Here is a 24291-nt window from a genome sequence, read left to right as displayed (position 1 = left end):
TTGTGTGTACTATAAATATGATCATATGTATTCATTCAAAGTCGAGGATGATGAAGCTTAGTGGTCGTGCTTAATGGTTTCATCCTTCACCACGAAGCTAAGTCAAACCTCCAGGTCGAAGTTCCAGTCAGGTTCCGGTTACAGTTCGTCCAGTAAGTTCCAGTAAGTTAAACCTCCAGTAAGTCAAACTAGTTGGAACTTGATAAACTTGAATTGATAAAATAGATTTAGGATATAGGAATAACAAAGCTTCTATATCAAGGTGCTATAGGAGTTAGTGTACAAGTTCCTGTTCAGCTTCTTATGCAAGTTCCAGTCAAGTTCCTATTGTTCAAAGTTCTTTGGAACCAAGCATAAATTCCTGTAACAGACTCTTATGAAGGATGATGAGTTAAGATGATTATCTTTGTCTACGTGTTGAAGATCCATAATTTCGTTTATGGAATGACATCCAAAAGGGAGTATTTTTACCGGAACTTTATGTTTTAATACTTTTATGCTTTAGGTTTTATCTATCTCTCTTGACTAACCTACTAACCTTTTGAAAGCACAAAAGAATTCTCTTGGGTTTTGATTTTTCAGGTTATATCTTCAGAATGAATATTTGAGGAACTTTGACAAGGTGTTGAAGAACTTGAGATTAAACCAACACGTTCCTCTACCCAAGATACAATGGTCAATAGGACCATAAGGGCTTGTTCCAACCTAATATCGATCAATAGGAATATGAACAGTTGAAGGTACATAGTAGGAAGGAACTCGTAGTATCTCGACAGCGAGGTTCCAAAGGGATGATGATCGTCAAATCAAGATATTTCCTGCTATAAACCTACAATGGAAGAGCTTTGACTTATGAGACTAACACATAAGGTAAAATTGTTGCATAACAGGTGGTTAGTAAGTCAAGTTCCTATACCATTGTGAACATTTTTCTTGTCGAGTTTTTGATGCACATTTTGGTGTTTTAAAAGCTTGGAACTCTAGATGTTTTACGAAATAATTCTATTCTTCAAACTGTAAACATGTTAATCTTTTTATGCTTGATAAACCTAGTAGGAACTTGATAATAGGTATATGTATACGTAAGTTCCAAACAGGTAAAAACTGAGAAGCATGAGGATTAAAACATGTTATATTCTCTTCCAACATCAAGTAGATGGTAAGCAACACTAATCCGTTGGATCTTAGTGATATGGATTTGTTTATCATGTGATATTTAGAGACTAATTGAAAGATATGTCTTGTTTATAAGTAATGAACGCAAATGGACACTTGGTTACTTTTCTTAATAGAAGAGATGATGAATTGTTTGTTGAAAGTCTTTTCTATCACAGGGTTTGTTGCTAAATGTTCATTATTTATGAAGTTATGGATCTAAAAATAAAACCTAGTTCCAGTCATGTTTGATGTTTGTAGTAGGAACACAAGATTGACAACAAGTTTCCAACTTTGAATCATGAAAGACATGAATAGAACAAAGTTATATGCTAATGGTCTTTGCAGGTTCTTTGGAATACTTTTCAATGTCTCTTACTACATCATCAACACTGAAGCAATAGATCTTTGATTAACAAGACACCCTATGTTCCACTTAGGGATGTTTAATGATAGAAGTGCCAAGGCGATTACCCATAAACGCCTAAATCAGTAAAACAAAAAGAGTTTACACTATCATGTTTGATGTGCAAAAAGTGAACATATTTTGAGACTAACAGGTTTGTTCTCATCAAGCAGGTTATAAAAGTTGAACTCACAAATTCTTTTAGAACTAACTGAGTTCCTAATAAAGAAATATGTCACTAAGGATAACAGCAAGGTCTAGCTACACATGTTGAGGAACTTTTAGATAATAAGTTCCAACTCATGCAGCAAAGTTCAATGAACTCAATACAAGAAAGCAAGTTCCGACGAAGTTCCAGAACTGAGATAATATTTGTTCCGACCAGCAAAATCTCAACAAACTATGGAGCTACAGTGTCTTATATGCATATGTAACTAAGACCGAGCCTCAAGATATTGAAGCATTTGAGGATGGAGCTTGAAGGTTAGATGTGTAACAAGAACTCAATGAGCTTAAAAGGAAGAAGGTGTTTGATACATCCTGAACCTATTCTAGAACACCTAAAAAGGGTCGGAGATTAAAAAGGGTGTTCTGGAAAAAGCTTGTTGAGTAAGGCACGTGATTGGAACAAGGCCATGTTGGTTCTTATAGGAAACAACCAATACAAAGGTATGTATTGTTTTTCAGGAACTTGTTGCTCATATAGCTAGACTTGAAGGTAATTGAATATTATTTTATCTTGCTGATTATATGGGATTAGAGTTGTACCACATGGATGTCATGGATGTCTTTTGTATAACTTTCTGTTATAGATGTCTATGTGGAACATACTCTAGGATAGATTGTTATCCAAGTTCCTTCTTGAAAATTGAGCTTTAAAATTGTCAATTTTTGTTTTCAAGATGGACTAAGGTATTAGTTGTACTTATTTACATTGATTATATTTTTGGTACAACTAACGAGCCATTGTGCATTGGTTTTTGATGATTCTATGATGAGAAAATATATTTGTAAGCATTAACCATTGACAATGGAACTTGAGTTAGAAGTGGAAGTTCATATTAGATTTGAGATCATCAAGGAACAAAACAACCACTTCAAGAACTCCAAGGTAAGCCATCATATCAACCAAAGTTTTAAAAGTTATATTTTTACTGGTTTAAGACTACATAAGATATAAGTTCCTGTTCACATGACGACATTAGATGAATTGAATTGATATATTTTTGGTATGAATGCAATATGTGAATTTATGAATTGATTAACTTATGGTTCTGTCTTAACTTGTCATATTCTTGCTTATTGCTTAATGGAACAAGACTTGATGAAACATAACATGAGTATAAAGTATTTTTCCCTTAAGTTATGTCAAGATTGGGTTCCTATGCATGTTAAACTTAAAGTAAAGAATGTACGCTTATTGTTTATGTGTCACACTTAATTCTTATGTTGTAAAAGACATACTCACTTGCCTAAGAGTATTAGAGGTCTCATAATAGAACTATGGGTGCTGTCAAACACGAAGTTCCTAAGTTGCCAAAGGAAAAATGGAAGAAACTTTGATGGAACAAGACAGGTAAGTTCCTAGACCGTTTGTACCTCACTTGTTTAAATTTCAGAGGGAACTAACCTATCTTTTAGCCAACTTTCAAGCATCCACACCATATATCTTCAAATGCAACATTATTCTACAACTTTTAGTTGAGTGTCCGTGTTGCGCTATACTTATTTCATATTTTCATATATTCGAAGATTCTATTGACCCTATTTCCTTATCTTTTCATATAGCCATACTTCTTATTCTTAATTCCCATGTGCTCTAAGTTTGTTCATAATCTTTTTATGGATCAATGAAACGTGAAGAATGGTGATTACATGTTGAGGGGGAAGTTGAAGAAAAAGAAAAGAAGTAAGCACTTGAAAAGGAAAAAGAATGATAAGGAACTCAGGGGGAATAAGGTAGGAACCAAGAAATCAAAATGGTTCAAAGCTGGTTGTGGAACTCAAGTGTATGAGTAAGTATTATCTTCATTGATTTAAAATGTGTTATTCTAGGAAAGCATGCAAAATCTGTGTAATGACACCCTATGTAAAAAAAAAAAAAAAAAAAGAATAAGGGTGATCCAATATTTAATTTCCTAGATTTCTAAATATGAAGAATATTGACTATGTTGATGTCGTGTACTCGTATACTTGGTAAGCTAGCTAGTGAAGGAGCAACATTAAACGTTGAAGGAACTTGACTATGAAGCTGAAATCTGTTTAAGTTCCAGTAAGCAGAATGTTTCTCAAAGAAGTTGGTAGTTGAAGTAAGGGAACTTGGTTATCAATTAGCAAGATGAATATGGGTTGTGTTTAGTAGGAGGTTCAAGAGTATGAAATGAAGAACAAATGTGGTGAACCTTATCATCTCAAAAGGTCTAAACGAAGAGCACAAATTCCACTTCATGTTCCCTCTACTTATTTTGTTCCATATGCTTCTTTAAATATCCTTTGAGCTTGCGCTTTCATTTGCCTATTCATGCAATCCATTTCTAACTTTTTAGCTTTAATCTTTACTTGATTTTTAACTTCTTATTTGTCAAGTTCAATTAAGGGTTTTGAAGTTGGGCCTTTGGATTGTGAGTTGGAAATTAGTGTGGAAATAGTATCCAGTTTGAAAAGTGAGTACCTTGAGGCTTTTAGGAACAACAAGTGTTTAACCATTATATATTTACTTATTATATGGTGGTAGGTGTGACATATGACTTTATGTGTGTGTAATTTACGGAAAACAAACTTGTTGAACAATACCCTTTTTGATAAAGACAAAAGGGGGAAGAATATGTATGATGCTTATGGTATGTAGTAGTTAAGTCTAAAGTTCTTACAACATGATCTTTGAAAGTATATATATATTGATAAGGATGTGTATTGCTAAGTTTCTAAATATGTGAAGTTCCTGTGTATGTTCCTAACTTGTTCTAAATGTTATTTCCTTGAAGAACTAAGGGGGAATAAATGTACAACGATTTATCCTTTAATGTGTGATAAGCATCATTAGTTTGTCATAATCAAAAAAGGGGGAAATTGTTGAGTAATTAGGTTTTGATGATTGTAAACTAATGATGATTATCTATATAATGTGTTTGTTAAGTTGTGCATAGAAAGAACAAGTTATACTTGGAACAGGATACAAGGAACCTGAGCAGTCACACACACACACACACACACACACACACACACACACACACACACACACACACACACACACACACACACACACACACACACACACACACACACACACACACACACATATATATATATATATATATATATATATAAGGAACCTGAGCAATATATGATAAGCAATAGAGAAACAAGAACAATGATGAGTGTTATGGTTGATAAACATGATGATGGCTAAAGAACCATGAAGGTAACTATGTAAATAGGTGTTTGCATATGTTAGCTTCATAAGGTAAGTACACTATGCATACATGAGTTGTATATGTGTAGGAGTATTTACATAAGCTTTAAGTTTAATTAGTTCTCTCACTTGAAGTTTGTTTATGACAAAAAAACTTCAATCTAATGTTTCTCTTAAGTGTTTATGTGAAGACAGGAACTGACTTAGGTGAAGTCAATGGGTTGGAAAATAGAAGACTTCAAGAGGAACAAGATAGAATGAATGAACCTAAAGCAGGTTCTCCCATGAGAACCAAACCACGAAAGAACCTGAAGGTATTCTCTAACAAGATCCAGAAGGAACTTTCGGCAGGCTTTCCCACGAAAGCCGGAGCATGTTCCCTAACAGGTACATGAAGAGTTCCATGTTCCCTAACAGGTACATGAAGAGTTCCCTAACAGGAACTTAGTTCTCTAACAAGAACTATCTAAGTTCCCTAACAGGAACTTGCCCCGAGATATAGAATACATCAATACTACAAGATTCCAGAACAAGTGTTTCAAAGAAACAACATGAAGACGGAGAAATCAAAGTATGTCGCTCTAGGATTCATGTAAGTATGTTGGACATAAAAGTCAGTCTGGAACAAGTCTAAAGAACCAAGGTGAACTCATGATAGTCAATGAAATTAGAGTTACTGACTTGTCAGGAACTCAGAGACTGTCAGAGTTCCAGAACCTAATCGGAACTTAGGTCTGCACGTCGTTAAAGGTCGCAGGTTGAATTTAATGATATAAATATTTACCTAATACGTGCATATCTTTTAGGGATTTGGTTTTACAGAATAAAAATATTTATTTTCTAATAAATCCCTTTTGGAAAAAGATAAGTTATTTTTGGAAAATATTTTCAGTAAAATAAGTTTTTAATAAAATCTAATTTTATGGCAAGTACATCTTTTGTTGAAAGATATGGTAAATATATCTTTTGTAAAAAGATATGGTAAGTATATGTTTTATAAAAAGATATGGCAAGTATATCTTTTGTAAAAAGATATGGTAAGTATATCTTTTGTTAAAAGATATATTAATATATTTGGAAAATATAAGATTTAGATAAAATCTAATTTTATGGTAAATATATCTTATTATTATTGATAGAATATATTCTTAACAAAAGATATATTTTTGGAAAACTTATTTTTGGAAAATATCTTTTATTTTTATCTTTTAATAAAACTTATCTTTTACGAAAAGAATAATTTGGGTGTACTATAAATATGCTCATATGTATTCATTCAAAGTCGAGGCTGATGAAGCTTAGTGGTCGTACTTAATGGTTTCATCCTTCACCACGAAGCTAAGTCAAACCTCCAGGTCGAAGTTCCAGTCAGGTTCCGGTTACAGTTCGTCCAGTAAGTTCCAGACAGATCTTGAAGTGTCCAGCATATTAGTTTTATCTCTTTATTCATTGCTATGTATTTAGAGTTATTCTTTGTGATCTTGTAATTGGGAAAAAGGGTTTTGAGTGTTTTATGTATTGGGGTGTGAGAGTTCGTGAGGATTCTCGTTATAATTATTTTGTAAGAGTGCAATGTATAAGCTTCTAGGTGAGGCCGATTGAGCTTCTAGTGTGAGGCCGAGTGGGTAGTACTTTGGTAGTACGAGTAGTTTTGTACTTAGGTGGTACAAGTAGTTTGTACTTTGGCAGTACGTGTAGTACTTTGGTGGTACGAGTGAATCTAAGTGTGGTACTTAGATTGGGTAGGATAGGGTCCTATCAAGTAGCAAGTCCAGTGAGGAACTTGTGAAATAAAGGTCCGTGTCTAATAGGTTGTAACTTGGTGTTTGCCCTATTATAGTGAAGTGTGTTTGAAATCCCTAAGGTAGGGTCGAGGTTTTACTTCCAGTTGGGCCCTGGATGGTTTCCTCGTAAAATCCGCTTTGCATTGTCTAAGTTCCTAACAGCAATCAGTTTTATATTCCGCGAAAAGTAGGCACTAGGAACATACTACAATTCACCCCCCCTCTTGTAGTATTTCATCCAAATTAACACAGCGGCAGCCTCGGCCTTCTCAGCCGTTTCAGGAGGCTCAGTGGCAGCAACCTCAGCCTTCTCAGGCATTCTAACATTTTCAAGGTCACGTGAAACAGAAGAAAATAAAAACCCTTATACTCCTTCTCCTCCCTCAATTCACACGACAAAAAAAAGAGGAAACCTGAAGCTGCTGCCAGCAAAACCCGACGCCCCCCTTACTGCCGCCAGCCGCACCTCCAGCCACCCGACACACCACCTTGCTGCTGTCGTTCGCCCCTCTTCTCTCTCTCTTCCTTTATTTCTTTTATTGCTTTATTATCTCAATTAAATTGTGTAAAGGTTCAACCTATTTAAAATTTTGTTCTAAATTATATTATTATGGTTTGAAAGTATGTTTAGATTATAAAAGATTATAAATTTATGAGTTTTAGTATGTGTAAGGAGGGTGATCCCATCGTAAGGGGTACTCTCCTTAAATGCCCTTGGCCACTTAAAAGCCTAGGACTTTACACTTGTTAAGGTGTAGTAGGATTTGATTTCCTGACTGTTTAGGGGACCTTGAATTAGAATTGTAACTATCATCACGCTTTTTTATAAGAAACAAGTATGAGTCGCCAAAAAGTTTTAGGAAAAACTCATAAACCTCGTTCATGCCTTTCTTCCTTGTGGAGTTCATGGAAAAATTAGCACAAATCATAAGTTTACCCATGCCCAAATTGGTCTATAAACCATAAATGAGTTCGGGAGCGAGGGTACTAAGATAACGTTCCTTTTAGAGGGGAATCGTCATTCTAGCCCTAGTACGGCCTCTACTAGCTCTTCCTTTTTCACAATTTCATCACCAAACAATATATGCAACGTGATACCTAAAAATATGTTAGTTGATTTTATTTACATGCCTTAATTCACGTAGGAATTACATTGCAAAAGTCGTTATTCTTATTTAATAATATTCGTTAAAGAACAATAAATAAACAAGATTCTCTTTGGCTTAAGTGATCAACCAACTATTATTTAATTCAATTCTAGTCTTTATTTAACGCAAGATACTATGTGAAATTGATTAATTAATTATTTTAAAAGTGATCAAACAACACTAATTAATTAATTAAAGTCCTTTTAAACAAGAAAATAAAGGTGATTTAACTAAGTGCTCGGGAATTTACCACTTCTCTTTGCTAGATCTCCGTTTAGAACACTTATGGACACCTTCTTGTTGGGGAACTTCCACCGTAGTAACAAAGTCACTAAATTTTTAATATATTCACAATTCTCTAAATTATTCACAATTCTCTAATGTATTCACAATTCTCTAATTTATTCACAACTAAGTAGCAAGGTCACTTATTCTCTAATTTATTCACAATTCTCTAATTTATTCACAATTCTCTAAATTATTCACAATTCTTTAATGTATTCACAATTCACTAATTTATTCACAACTAAGTAGCAAGGTCACTAAATTTCTAATATATTCACAATTCTCTAATTTATTCACAATTCTCTAAATTATTCACTATTCTCTAAATTATTCACAATTCTCTAATGTATTCACAATTCTCTAATTTATTCACAACTAGGTAGCAAGGTCACTAATTCTCTAATATATTCACAATTACCCATTAAAACAACCTAAAATTACCCATTAACACATAACAAAATTCAACTAATTAAGTAACACTTTTACTAATCTCTAATATATTCAAAATTACTCATTAAATCAACCTAAATTACCCATTAAAACATACAAAATTTCAACAAAGGAACAAGGTCACTAACATTTTTTTTTATTATTTTTTTTTTTTTGAAAACAAGCAAAGAGGGATTATATTAGCACAAATCAATCTCCGCCAAAATTACAAGGCTTTGGGGGAAAGGAGACATACAAATGCGCTCCAAGAGATATTAGTATCCCATCGAGCAACACTATGAGCAAGAACATTCCCACTACGCTTAACATGCATACAGTTAAAAGAACTAAAACAAGAACTAGCCAACACTACTTCATCATAATGCAAGAAAATAGGAGCAGCCCTTCACAATTGTCTGTGATTGCATTCACAACGCTCAGCGCATCACATTCTAAAACCACATCGGAGTAACAGAACCTTCTCACCTAAGACACACCATAGGCAGCAGCTCTGCCATCTCTGGATACCACCTTGCCTCGATTCTCTTCACAGCAGCCAGCAGCAGGGTCCCTAAAGCATCCCTTACAACAACCCCAAAACTCACACCAACGCCCTCCAACACATGAGCATCTACATTTAAAATTTACAATGAACAAAGCATGAATTTATAATTTATTCAAAATTTCCCAAAAAACAACCAAAAATTCAGAAAAATTAGAGTAAAATTATATTTGAACCTTAACTTTAATTTTCTTAAAAATTATTCAAAATGCAATTGAAAATAATATAAGTACATATTTTAAAATAATTGTTCAAATTTTAACAAAACAATTAAAACTTATCCTAGTTGGAGGTGGAAGGGGAGGAGAGATTGAGGGCAGAGGATGGCCCTCGGTGGTGGCGCGGCGGCTTGAAGCTGGACGGAAAAACCTCAGTGGTGGAGTGGTGGAGGCGGCTGTGGTGGAGTTGTCCAAAAATGAAAGAGAAAGAAAGGGGAAAGAGAAGGACAGGGGAAAGAGAATGCGACACCGGTGGAGGGTTTTCGAACATCTGGCAATGCACGTGGTCGGCGTTGAAGGTGGCGGCTGTGGTGGAGGGAAAAGGGGAATGCACAGTACGTGGAGGGTTTTGCATTTTCGAAAGAGGAGGGAAGGATGAGAAATTAAAAGGAAAGAGAAGGAAGAATGGAAGGGGAGAGATAAGGGCGTTTTTTTTTTTTTTTTTTTAAATTGCACCGGTTCAATTGCCACTGGTTTAAACCGGTGCCATATTGGCTTGAACCAGTGCCAATTACCTTCACCCAAACCCCGCCCATTTTTATTCCCCCTGGTTTAGGTTGAACAGGTGGCAAATTAGGGGTGTCTAATTCAATTTTTGTACTAGTGAAAAATAATATTTAATCTTCTATGATTATCCTAAAAACTTTAGGAGATTCTATCCTAATTATTAGCCAATCAAATAATTAAAATTTATTATATCCTAATCTATTAATGGATAATCACATTATTTAAATCAATTATTATCCTTTTGCAATATGCTCAGAATATCCTAATCAATCTTATCCAAAATTAACCACTTTAATTATGGATAATTACCAATTTAACAACTTTATATATGGATAATATCAAATATAACAACTTTTGAATATTTGATTTTATCCTAAAATAAAATATTTTATCCAAAATAAAACCGATTTTATCCAAAATAACAGAATTTTTTTTAAAAATCGTACGACACGGCTGCTTGCCACCGTGGTTGGCTAGCCGAGGTTAGCCATTGCCGCAAGGCAGCAGCACCCCGTAGCAATGGTAGCAACGGTAACAACGCGCAACGCTTGCACAGTTGCTGCCCCAGCCACCTTGGACCGCGCCCTCCCCTCCATCTTGGACTACCACCAGGTCGGCAGCCACCATGGCTGCGCCACCAAGCCGCGACTGCTGACCTTAAAACTATATTTATTTATTTTTGGTTTTCAATTTAATTAAAATAACTTTTATAAAAAATTAAAACAAATCAGTCCATAATTTAAAATTAAATCAACATTCAACTTTAAAATTAGGGTTCATAATAAAATTAATCCCTGTTTTATTCTAACTCTTAAAATTAAATCTATGATCATACACAAAACATTTTTATGCATAAATCAATCGGATTAAAATTATGAAACATAAATAATTCGAATTAAATCGAGATCAAGCATAAAATCATATTTTAGGGCTATGAATTTTCGAAATAATTTGAAATAAGGGTTAGGGTTTTTCGAAAAATCGAAACTACGGTTCTATGGTTCAAAATATTTTTTTATGATCTAGGGCTTAATTCGGTCCTCTTCATGGACATTTTGAGCATAATTAAATCACATTTAATCAATTTTAAAAGTTTAATCACATTAAATATAACAATTGAACCATAATTAAATTATTTTCTCCCTCTTAATTGATTATAAAATTAACATGAATTTTAAATTAATCATATTAATATGATCAAGCGCGTTCATGCAAGAGGATAACTGATACCACTTGTAGACATCTAAAAATGTCTCTCCAAAACCAAACCCGATGATGAACAACCTTTCACCACCATTATTGGTCGGGTTGAGTATTTAATCTTTGGAGTGCTTAAATCCATATATATACCAACCCAATTCCTAGCCCATTTCCCCAAACCATAACTTATTTTCCTCTTTTCGTGCCTTTAAACCCAAAATAATTCATTTCGTGTCCTTTAAAATCATTCATTTTGTGTCGTTTTTATAAAAACGTTTAATCAAGTTTATTTTGGTCCATTATCTGGGTTCAATGATTGAATAGTTGGATGAGTCTTGAAAAGAACTTTCCAATGATATATTATAAGCCCAAATCCGAGTTATAACGAATAAGTTATGACAAAAATATTAAACTGAGCCCAAATTGAACCTAAGCCCACCTTACCTACGACCCAATGATCATGTAGAGGGTCCAAATTATATAATCTCATTCCTAAACCAATTAGGATTAATTATAAGCTTCTATAAGTTTCTAAAATATCTTAATTATAATTTTTGAACAGATAAGATTAAAGAGTTTGAAATGAATAAAACTTTTCTTTTTGAAAATCCTATTTCTATCCGAATTGAAAGACGTTCAAAGATAGTCAGATATTATTTTTTTTCCTCATATTTTTTTATCCAAATTTCATATGGTTGTATAGCCCTTGAAATTATCTTTCCAATGATATATTATAATATCAATTCCGAGCTATAACGGAAAAGATATGAATAAAATGTCAAACTCTATCCAAAACTGACACCGTCTCACTATGTCGGCCATAGATTTTATTTTACAAAATATTTTAATCTGATTCTAATTGGGTTAGAAAGTAGACTTCAAGATATTTTCAACGAAATATTATTTATCTTATTCCAATTTATGGATCAAAATATATGATAAAAACAAAACTGCAAAAACTGTAGTCTATCGAGTTTTATTCCGATTTAATTCGGATCTTATCTTGTTTTTTCAACCCTTCCTTTTTCTCTATAAATAGAGGTCATATCTCCCCTTTTTGATTCATCAACAAGCTTGATCATAAAATAATTCTCTTCTCCCTGTTTATCCTAAACACTAGCCTCCCCATTCTTTCACTATTCCTTCCTTTAAGCACTCCAAGGAGTCCATACTTAACCGGGGCTCTGTCCTTAAACCAAGGTGTGAAAGGTACAAATAACTGAGGGTTTGGACAAAATCAATTCTAATTTTAATTTAATTTAATTTTCATTTGATTTATATTTTTATTGAAGTTACTAACGGTTTATTCATGATGTAGAAATTCAAGGAAACGCGGAAAGTGAGTAATTGATTCACTTAATTACTCTTATTATTTTCTTATTGCTAGTATCATGATTAGGTTTATTTATATTTGATTTGACTAACGCTATTATTGTTAAATTTCTTCCAATATTAATGTTTATTCTATTATTATTTTTTTATCACCATATTGCATGTTTAAAGGGAATATGTAATTGAAAATCACGCCTAATAAGATAATTTGGACAACCGGTTTAGGTTCCTTTTTAATCTTATTGTTTAATCAAGTGGTCACGATATTTTAGAATTATGTGTTGCATTAATATTCAACTAATTTAGCTTAATAATAGTTTGTAACATATTGAATCTTTGTTTGTATGCCTTTGAGATCGCAGGAATCACTTTTCACTATAAGAATCGAATAGAGGCCAATACGGGCGAATGTGACTCCATGACTCACTTCGTACCATCATCCCCGATCCTCCTTTCGTGGTTCCGAACCATATGGAGTTAGTAATCTCATGGATTATGAATGAGGTGTAACCTTCACAGGTCAATCGTTGTCCCTTTATTCATGGTTGCCTTAAATGATCCGTGAACGGTTTACAAGTTCCTTAAAAACTTGTTGGCGGCTCCCTACTTCCCTTGTCCCTAATCGTATATGTCAATTCCCACTTCCTATGAGTGCCAAGCATATTCACACATGCTTTAACGTAGGTGCACTTCGAGCGACGCCTACACCACTGTAGGAGTTTGCGGGTACTACGCGGTGAAAAATCATGAATCATATTCAATCAAGTACCTAATCCCAAGATCACATGCATAACACACAAGACACGTAATCATACCTTTTGAAGCGTAAATTCCACATAGCAATTGATTGACAAATCAAGGAGAGAATAGATCCCTAAGCGTTGCTCCTCAACTTAGTCCACAAGCTTTGAACGAGTCGTCCACCAATACTAGATTGGTCGAGTGATTGAGGAAAACCGCGATCACCACCTTTCTTGGACTAAGCCGACCACCACGAACCACCACACTGGCACAAGGGAGGAGGAGAGAGTCGTGAGAGAGAGGAGAGTTTAAGAGGGCTAGGTATCGTGTTTGCTAATTAGGGTTTGATCAAACTGATCAGTTAAATGCATACTACAAATCCTAGGCACCTAGTCTATTTATAATCACATTATAACTAGACTAGGGTTAAGAAGCCCAAAACCTTCAACCTTACTCCTCATGGCCGGCCATACTAGGGGACGAGCCCCATCATGAGTCTCGTCCTCTCGTGCCCGATCTAGACCCTTTGTGTGACCTTATAGGATTCGTCTAATTGGGCTTTAGGCTTTTTTACTAGTCCAAAGATCATTAGTACCTCTAGCTATGATAAAACGACGACCTAAATGTACGAACTTAATCATCTCCATTATTTGATCCATTTATTTATCTAATAATTGCACACAACAAAGATATAAATTCTCCAATACCCGCCTGGGGCGCGGCTCACATAATGCATATGAGCAAACGCCGAGCAACTAGGCTCTATGTCCTGAAACTTGCAGGCGGCGATATAAGTTAGAATGTTTATCCACGAATTGGGGGTAAGCTGCCAAACGCCCAAGTTATACCCCTTCAAAATCTTCTTAATCCCTTTGAGAAGGGGAAGGCGGAGGCCAACTTTGATCACGGCTTCATAGCAGCCGAAATAGTTGTCGGCATTATTAATATCATCCTCCCAGGCAATCGTTGCCTCAGGCAGCGAAACCTCTTTCTCTCTCTAAAAAGTTAAATGCTTTGGTGTGAAATGAGGAGAGAGAGGGGGTAAAACCTTCTATTTATAGAAGGGTAAAAATGGGGGCATCCCAGTCATACCCTAGAAGGTGAATAGTTTTTACTGTTCACCATTCCCTGAATGCCGCATGTCATAAGCGTCACGTGGCCAGCCACGTGCCACCTGTGAGGGGCAAATGTTTTGGGTAAAAATACCCTGTTCATGTGGACAAATTAGAGAGGGCCACGTGTCAAGCATAGGCAGGACCATTTGGGCTAATTTCCAGCTGACAAGTGTCAACCTCAGATGCTTTCCATAATTGCGGCCTTCAAGGCCCAATTCCCAAGAATGCCGCGTAACGGCACAACCCACCAAATCTAGGTCAAATGACCTAAAAGTGGGCACGCTCCCTAATGACCCTATAAATAGGGAGATATCCCCCAATTTTGGGACACATTCAATCATTTATTACACCTACCCTACAATCTCTCAAATCAGAGAGCACCTGATCTCGGAATCCGAGAAGATCTCAATTCATTTTTCGCACCTTCTCCTACTCATATTCAAGTACTAACTTGATCGTCGGAGGTGGAGCTCCAAACACCTAAAGTCTTCGTTCTTTTGCAGGTACATGCGTAGTCGGATTAGTCCTCGAGCTGTAACTCTCCCAAGAGACAAAAACACCCAAAACAAAACCGCATCCCTATAGTTTTGTAGAAAAACCCAGTTTAAAATTAAACACATTTCTTAGCAATGTTTTTTCCCAAACATCCGAAAATTACTTATACTAAGGCGACGCATTCGACAAAGCATAAACTTGTGCTAAAATACACTACTTTTTTTATTTCCTCCAACCTTCATTTTTGACAAGTTCCCTCTTTTTAATGGGTATGGATAGGGATTGGACCATGATTGATAAAGACACAATGCATCCATTAAAGCATCAATAATATCGTTTGACAAACACGCAAAGATTAGCCATGTTTATTCCTTCATCTAAAGTCATAAAAATTAAATCTCATAGAAAAACTACAGAGTCAATATTATCACTTATGAAGGAAAAAACACAAACATTAAATGACCCCATAGGATAAAATTCTCACATTTTGTTGCTTTTTTGCTCAAAAGTAGTTTCAATTCTCAAGATTGATTAGCTAATACTCCTACTAGAGCACGAGAGAGAAATAGGAAAGAAGCTTCATTTCTCACTTGTTTGCTATAAATACCATGTAACAAAGACCAAAACACTCCTATATTCTTCCACGTTCCACACCATAACGACTCCTCTTATAGACCAACCATAACATAATTTACAGCTATACGTCAGATTTTTTTTGTCAAATATACAAGCTTTCGAGTAAATTATCATCAAACTAATTGAAATTTTTTTTATGATAATCTATTTATCAGAAATTCCAGACCTAGGGTTGTTTATAAACACAATAGCTAACTTTTTTTTTTTTTTTACGGGAAGCTAACTAAAATTTAATTAAGAGATTATGGTTATAAGAAAAGACCGTAACTTCATACCACAACATAATATGCTTCTTGATGACATATGCTTTATTTACCATCCTATGATTATATTCGTATCTCTGGAACTCTTAATAAAGCATTATTTCACATTACTTTTTTTCACTCAAAGAACAATGGAAATTATACACTAAAGCATTTGTATTAGTTTACCAACCACCCAATTTCATGCTTTGTAATTTGTACGGACTACAGAGTAAATATTACATACCTCAATTGCTAACCTTTTGCTTGGTAAAATTCTCTCCTCTTCTTGCTCGCCCTCACCACTGACATGTACTCCTAAATTCTTCCAAGTTCTTCACATTAATGACTTCTCCTATGAGCTGTTCCCCACAATTAGTAAGAATCCAAACAATGAGTATGTACTCGTGAGCTTTTCTCCAAAAGTAACTACTACCTCCGTTTTTATTTAGTTGACACATTTTGACTTTAGCAGTATTCACACACCTCCCTTTGACCGTGTTTAGTGCTTGATACGTAATGAAAAATATAGTCATGTGGGATCCTGTTAGATTTGTCACGTTATATACATTAAAAGTATCAACTTTTCATAATTTTTGTTTATCGATAATTAAAAATATTGATGATTGAATAAGTGCATTGGCAAACGTGACTAAAGAAATGTGTCAACTAAAAAGAAACGGAGGAAGTATAATTAAAGTGAATATAATCCAAGACATTCTTAAGAACACAATCATATGAAATTCAAAATCTAATTCTTATAAAAGTGAATATAACTAATACATAAGCGCATATCAATTCATGCTAACTTCCTTTCCTGTAACTTATCATACAAAAAAATATTATATTAACACCCAATTCAACACTAAATTCAAAATAAAATCCCTGATACTAAATTCATCAAAGTTCAGATTTCATTTTTACCTCAATTAATCAAACAAATAATGCTTCAATTCAATACCAAAAAAAATATATATTTTTTCAAATGGCAAGAATTGAGGAAATGGGTTATACTTTATTGTGGACCATTAGTTTTACAAATTCTGCTCACATAATCACAAAACAACAAAAATCAGTGTCAGAAAAGGGCTTGAACATAAGAGAGGAGGATTCTACCTTCTAAGATTCTAACTTGGTTATCAATAGCCATTTTCTGAAATTCATCCATCTCATACTGCAACTTCTCAATTTATCTAACGTATTACATTGATAAAGGTGAGAAAAAAAAACCTCCCACAAGCAAATATTCACATAGATATCCCCATTTCCAAACCTTCACAAGTCTGACAAATCACATAGTATATAATTTCTATATTCCTCTCTTTCATTCATTTTGGTTACTCTTAAATATAAAAAACCACCATCCAATCTTAAAAAAGCGGAAAAAAAAAAAAAACTCAAATCTAGCCAAAAACCCTAGATAGTGAAATTGATAATCGACAATAAATAAAAACATATTACCTTAAAGTTGCTTCAATGGAGGAAACCAATTTGACGTCTTTTCTTGAGTGAAATAATCTTAGTATCATCATAATTTAATTTGACTAATTATAAGTCGATAAAAATTTCATAAAATTGATTCAAAGATTCAGGTTCAATAATCAAATAATTGGAGAAAATATGCAACTGGAAAAAGGAAATCAAGCAAAGAGCTAACAATCCAAAGAAGATAATCTTGCTTTAGAGGAGAGCAAATTTACCACAGAATGACATATGCTATCTAATAGAGGAGAAAGCTCAAAAGTTTATAACATCAAATTTGAAAGAATGTCATTGATGACCTAACTGCCGAAAGAAAAACAACATAGTTTAGCTCTAACCCCCTCCTTTTCTCACTTGGTTCCCACTCTCAACTCCACTAACTGACCACACACTAAGGAAATAGGGTGGTTTTATTACCTTTTCATATTTCTCTACAACCCCTATATCTTTTGGTCATCAAATGATCAGTTTAAACATCCTCAATTAACACATATTTACACATAGCCTAACTACAAAGAAAATGTTTGCCAGTCAACGGGTATTCTCCTTATTTACACTCTAATAAACCAACATACCAAGTCACTATTACTAACATCATTATCATTATGTTTGTATCAAGAATTCAGCATATTCAAATTTCTCATCATCTTCATCATCATCTAAACCTAGTTAATCATCTCAATTCTAAATATTATAGTCAATTTCGCTTTTCCCCCTCAATCTGATCAACCAAACAAGCAAGTTTCTTACTGTATATGAATGATTTTGCACAAATAAATACAATTAACTTTGAAAATTTTTTATTGTTAATAGCTTGATAAGTGTAGATAACGTGGTAGTGATTTTAAGTTTTGTACATACCCATATTCCTGTATAACATAACTTTTCTTAATAAGTAAAGGCACAAATAATCTAAGAAATTAAGGTGAATAAGTCAGTCTTAACTATGCTATTGAGAATTTGAGATGATAATATAGGCATATGCATATTAGACAATTAAAATCTGGATACCTTATAAAGCTATCCAATAGCAAAATATATATAAATCCATCTTTTAAATTCTTGCATATTAAAATGTATATGAATGATTTTTGCACAAATAAATACAACTTTGAAAAAGCCAACTAACCAATTCACACACACAAAGAACTACATCAACTCACTCAAATAATTTCAACTCGGGTCATATATTGATGATTTCTCAACTAATACTACATTTCATTTCCAATGATTAACAAATTAGAATAAGACTATAACTAAATGAAACTAATTATCAAAACTTGGGGGAAAATCTAACCTTACTTATTGATGCCAGCGGAGAAACACCAGGGACTCCATGTGATTGATACCGGCGGAAAATACAAATTTTTTTGAATTAATTTCAAATTTAAGAAGAAATTGATAAAATTATTTTCAAATATCATATAGGAAATGCAGTAAAAGAATTAAATTGATAATGATAATTAGTGAGAAAGAAGAGATAAAGAGGGAAACTTACGGTGAAGAAGAAAAATATAGGGGAAAGGAACCGTTCTACGATTGTCTACTCTGGATATCACAGCAGCTAAAATATGCATGGAATGTACAAAGATTCCACAAAAGGAGAAAAGGGGGAAGATAGATGCCCAACCTCACATGTCATGTTGTTTGGATCAATATGGTCTTGACAAAGAGCCTACATAGGGCAATAATAGTCAAATGAAAATGTTCACAAACATCATCAATTAAAAGGAGAATATCAAATAGATGCAAATGTATAGCTTGGAGCTCAGTATGAAACTCTGCCAACATCTCAAGGTAGAATGCCTCGTGAGGGACAAAGGACCAGAATTTTGTTTTGTTTTGTTTTTTTTTTTTTTTTTTTTAACAAAACCAGAATTTTATATGACTACTATTAAATACTTCCTATTTAATTAGTGAGGAGCTCGACACTAATCAAGTGTGATGTGTTGAACATCTGATTGTTTACTTTTCCAACCATAAATTAATCACAGAGCATTAGTTAGCTTGATATCATGTAAAAAGGTGCGGAATATGCCGAGAATTGCACAACGATTACAGAAATTAAAATTAAAAAAATTGAAACAAAAATACCTCACAATTAATTAGAAAGTTTGTCATATTTCCTGCTATTTCTCGACTTTAAATCAATCTCAAGCTCCATCGTTCCACTTCCCAATTATATAGTTTTATAAGCACTATAAATTAAACTATATAGGAAATTAAACACTATATGAAATCAAACCCTAAATTGTCAAATTAATACACGAGGATTGTATAGAAGTAACGCTACCTGGAAGAAAAGTTGATTCAATGGAGGAAAGCTCTGATTAATCTTCAATGCCGACCAAAATCTTCATCCACCAAAAGAAGGAACATAACTTGAGTGGGGCGGGGGCATCGAAAGGCAACCTAGACCAGGAAAGAGGAATGAACTCTTAATTTTATTTCTTCCCTAAATTGATACTGAATTCAATTAAGAATGAACTCTATTGTAGAATCGATATTTGGTGATTGATAAAAAAAAATAGCTGAAATTCCACAATACAAATCTTAATTTAGTTGTTAATAGCTTAAAATTATAATTTCATAACTTGATAAACATCTTACTGCAGAATTTAAGTCAATGGAGTAGAGAAGCCTCATAGTACATCTTCAATGGTGGAGAAATAGAGAGTGGGAGGAGAGAGATAGAGAATGCTTTTTTTTTTTTTTTTTAATCAAAAGCAGAATACTCAAATGAAATAGGAAGATAAAGAGCGTGAAAGAAGGGAAATGAATGGAAGGGAGGAAATTAGTGAGAAAGTATAATTTGGTGACTCAACAAATTAAATGAAATTGCACCCAAATGCAAAATTGTCAAATTCCGACAATTTTGCAAGTTATGAATAGTGAATTTCATTGACTACACACTCATATCACTATTCCTTTCATGTTGGGCATCTTCCCTCTTTTTAAAGGGTTGCGTCAATGGAGTAGAGAAGGCTCAGAATACAGCTTCAATGGTGGAGAAATTGAGAGTGGGAGGAGAGAGATAGAGAATGCTTTTTTTTTTTTTTTAATCAAAAGCAGAATACTCAAATGAAAGAGGTCGAGGAAGAGCGTAAAAGAAGGGAAATGAATGGATGGGAGGAAATTAGGGAGAAAGTATAATTTGGTGACTTAACAAATTAAATGAAATTTTGCACCTAGGGGTGGCAATTGGGCAGTGTGGGTGCGGGTACCCCCTCCCACATACCCGCACCCGTCAAACTATTTTATACCCACTACCTACCCGCCACCCGGGACGGGTAATTTTTCAACACCCACACCCGCCTAAGCAGGTAGAAACCTAAACACACAATCGCTCCACCACCCAAGTGGATATTCACCACCCGCGTTTACCCGCCTTTTGCCCGCTAACGAAATATCAGTTTTTTATATAAATTTCTTATATAAATTGTCATTATACACTCAAAATTGCTACAAATATATAGTTAATTTGTAATACAAGCAATTAAAGTAGTCCGACATCATAACAAATACAAAATAAATTACATAAATATTTCTCCATAAATGTTTAAAGCAAAACTAAATCTATAAGCACAACTCCACTTGGTCCCGAATCCATTTCATCATCATAGCCATCATCACAATTATCTCCACTCATCATAATACATTCAGCACTTCCCGCACATGCATAAACAAAAAATACATAAATTAAATTCTAATATAAAAAAAAGATTGGATTCTAACTTAATCTTAATAAAACAACATAAGTAATTTTAATAGGAGTAGTGACTACATTACCTTTATATATAATTTTCCCAAATCCAATTTTTGAGAACACATCAATGCCTTTACGGTCTTTGGGAGAAGTCGACTACGATAAGGATCAAGTACACGACCACTAGTGCTGAATGCAGATTCAGACGGAATAGTAAAAACGGGTATGCTCATAATATCCTTTGCTATTTGTTGAAGAACGAGGTAGTTATTTCCATTTATCTTCCACCAATTAAGAATATCAAAATCATCAACAAGGGGAATATTTTCAGCTTCAAAGTATTTCTCCAAATCTGATTTTAATCCAAATTTATTGTTGTCTTGTGATACAAACTGTGCAAACTCTTGCATGTACCCTTTTCCCATATTACTTGAAATATCAGATGAATACATTTGACTATTAGATCGACTAATTTCATTTTTATTATCATACTCTTCCACCAATTCCTTAAAAAAAACATAAATCCTATTGACCTTATTATTAACATCAAAAGGATCATAACTTAGCAAAGTAAAATCGATCTTAAACCTAGGATCATGTATAGTTGCCACACCTATTAGACCATTAACATCAAACCAATACTTATTTTATTTCTCCATCATCACTTCAACCATATTTCTTATATAAGTGGTAGGGGAAATCAACCAACGTGTTAAAACAATTCTAATCTCATAAATCCTAGGAAAACAAATGTTGGCAGTAGGATATTTTGAGGCTGAAAATTGATGTGTAATATCATTAAAAACTTGCAATATCTCACATATTTTCACATCTTTATCCCAATCTTCCATAAGTGGTGGATTTTTGTACAAATTATCTCGAGCACTTAGCACAACAAACACCTCCCTTTACTTCATAGCAACTAGAAGCATCTCATACGTTGAATTCCGTTGAGTTTTACAATCAAGTACTAATTATTTTTTACAATCAATAATTACTTGCTTAGCCACTTGTTCAAATTTTTGAACTCTCTTAGGAGAGACAGTCTAAAAAGAAACACTTTCAAGACCCTCTTTTAACACATAAGCTAAGCCATTTTGCACATTCAAATTTAGTATGTGTGCACAACAACGCATATGAAGAAAACGTCCATGCAACATCAATGAGCAATGAGGAAACTCCCTAAGCAAAATATCCATCATTGCATTATTTGTAGTGCAGTTATTAACAATAATGTAAGACAATCTAAGATTAAGATTCCAAGATTGAATGCATTCTTTCAAAGAATTAGCAAGCACATCGGTCGTGTGAGGTTCCGGAACATATAAGAACCTAAAAATATATAAATTACATGAACTCAAATAACCACACCAACATAAGACATAAGACTTATTAAAATATTAAAAACACACGAACTTGCATAATTAAACCAAAGTCCCAAACCATGTCTAAAAACACATATATAAGCAATAAGCACATCTGAAGTTGAAAAATACTATAACCAAGAAAGAAATTGAACATAAGAAGATAATACCTCAAGATCCGGCTATGGAGTTTCCATGTATTATCGACAAAGTGAGCAGTGACAGCCATGTGACCTTTGTTTTGGTGGTTTGCTGTCCACATGTCAGTAGCCAATGCAACCCTTCCTTTGACCTTCCTTAACAATGCATTAATACTCTCTTTTTCAGCTTCATATCTTTGAAGGATGTCTTTCTTTGTTGTGTTGCGGCAAGGAACTCTAAATTGTGGTTGAAGAGTCTTAGAGTACTTCCTAAAACCATGTACCATACTCAACGGGTACTCATGCAAAAATACCATTTCTGCCAAGTCTCGTCTCCCATCTTCTTAGCGAAACTCATATGGGAATAATGTTAATGTCCTATTCTTATCAGAAAGGTTATTTAATGTTCCAAACAACCTTGTTTGTTTAAGATCCTTGCATTTTTTCTTCAAACATTTACTTTCATGATCTGCCAAATGACTTGTTCCGCCCTTGATCCTCCAGCAAGTTGCTTAAAACAATAGTTGCACTATGCTTTTATTACATCCCCGACTCATTTTCTTGTAAAAGTATCCCAAGCCTTTGAAGTATGTTTACTAGTAAGGATCCGCCGAATTAGTTTGCTCTTGATTCTCTTCCATTCCTTAAGAATTATCTTTTGCATTGTCTATTGTATTTGGGGTACAACTTGCAGTAGTCGATGGTTTGGAAGAAGACTTGGTATTACCATTTGTTTTTTCACCTTTGTTCTCCATTTTTTTTCCTATATGCAATTATACAGATATACAATTAATTATACACATATACAAATAATTGCAATGCAGTTTTTTTTAAGGAGAAAATAAAACTAAATTATATTAAGTGATAATCCAAATACACAAAGTAAACTAAGCTCACAGTAGTGACACAGCAGGCTCCACAAAAGATTAAACAACCAAGGCAGAATATTATCTAAACTAGTAGTAATCAAGCCAAGATGATTCATTACATGCATTACAAAATGATCTAAGTACGAATTAATAAATTCTACTGGAATTAATAAAAATTCGTCAAGATTTAAAGCAAAAGTGAAAAATTAGTATGAATTACCTCAAAATCTAGAGAGAACTTCGATGCTTTAGAATTGTTTGTCCAATTCAACTTCGTTGTTGTTAGATTCAATAACTTTGTTAGTGAATTATGAGTGGAAAATAGTGGAATGAGTAGTGAAAAACCAAAAATGGGTGAGATGAGTAGAACTATAGAAGACGGCTAAGGAGGAAATAAATATGAATTAGGGTTTTGATAATAATTATAAGTGGTTGGCTGACTTGGCTCTTATAGTCTTATTTCCTAAAAATAAAAACTAAAATTAAAATAATAATAATTGGTTAGGTCTTACGTTGGTGGGTATTAGGCAGGTATACGGCTAATTAAGCGAGTAGGCGGGTATTGGGCGGGTCAGGAGGGTATTGGGCGGGTATTGCTCAAAATCCACTACCTACCCACTATCCACGTCGGGTATGACTTTTATACCCATACCCGCCTACATACCCACCAAGCTTGTACCCATACACGCACCAACTGAAGCGGGTGTTGCGCGGGACACGCATTTTTATACCCACCTGCCATCCCTAATTGCACCCAAATGCAAAATTGTCAAACTCTCACAATTTTGCAAGTTATGAATAGTGAATTTCATTGACTACACACTTATATCACTATTCCTTTTCTGTTGGGCAACTTCCCTCTTTTTAAAGGGTTAGAGATTCATTGTGCTTCCTAATTTACTCTTGTACTTTGCACATGCTTGGTACGGAGTACTTTTTTTCACTTTCTCCCGCTAACTTTTGTTAATGATGGTACTTTTCACTTTTAATAATGTAATTGATCTACTTTCTCCTTCTATTTCTTAAATACCGTGAAAAAACACAAACAACAGCTATATTATGG

At 34.0% G+C, this 24291-nt stretch overlaps 2 long non-coding RNA genes across 2 annotated transcripts; both read right to left on the bottom strand.

Annotated features, from left to right (window-relative positions):
• Positions 1–8764: 8764 nt before the first annotated feature.
• On the bottom strand, positions 8765–19967 carry LOC145634732 (uncharacterized). The gene is made up of 5 exons (XR_014113516.1): positions 19760–19967; positions 19443–19561; positions 18447–18824; positions 15915–16029; positions 8765–9250 (listed from the first exon to the last, which is right to left on the bottom strand). It is a non-coding gene; the product is annotated as an uncharacterized LOC145634732 (long non-coding RNA).
• Positions 19968–20548: 581 nt separating this feature from the next.
• Positions 20549–23553, bottom strand: LOC145634731 (uncharacterized). The gene is made up of 3 exons (XR_014113515.1): positions 23449–23553; positions 22390–23122; positions 20549–21136 (listed from the first exon to the last, which is right to left on the bottom strand). It is a non-coding gene; the product is annotated as an uncharacterized LOC145634731 (long non-coding RNA).
• Positions 23554–24291: the final 738 nt, after the last annotated feature.

The sequence above is a fragment of the Chenopodium album genome, chromosome 6 (assembly GCF_948465745.1).
Source record: "Chenopodium album chromosome 6, dcCheAlbu1.1, whole genome shotgun sequence".
In the NCBI taxonomy this organism is placed as follows: Eukaryota; Viridiplantae; Streptophyta; class Magnoliopsida; order Caryophyllales; family Amaranthaceae; genus Chenopodium; species Chenopodium album.
Note: the sequence above shows the minus strand (reverse complement) of the source record. Positions and strands in the feature narration are given on the sequence as shown.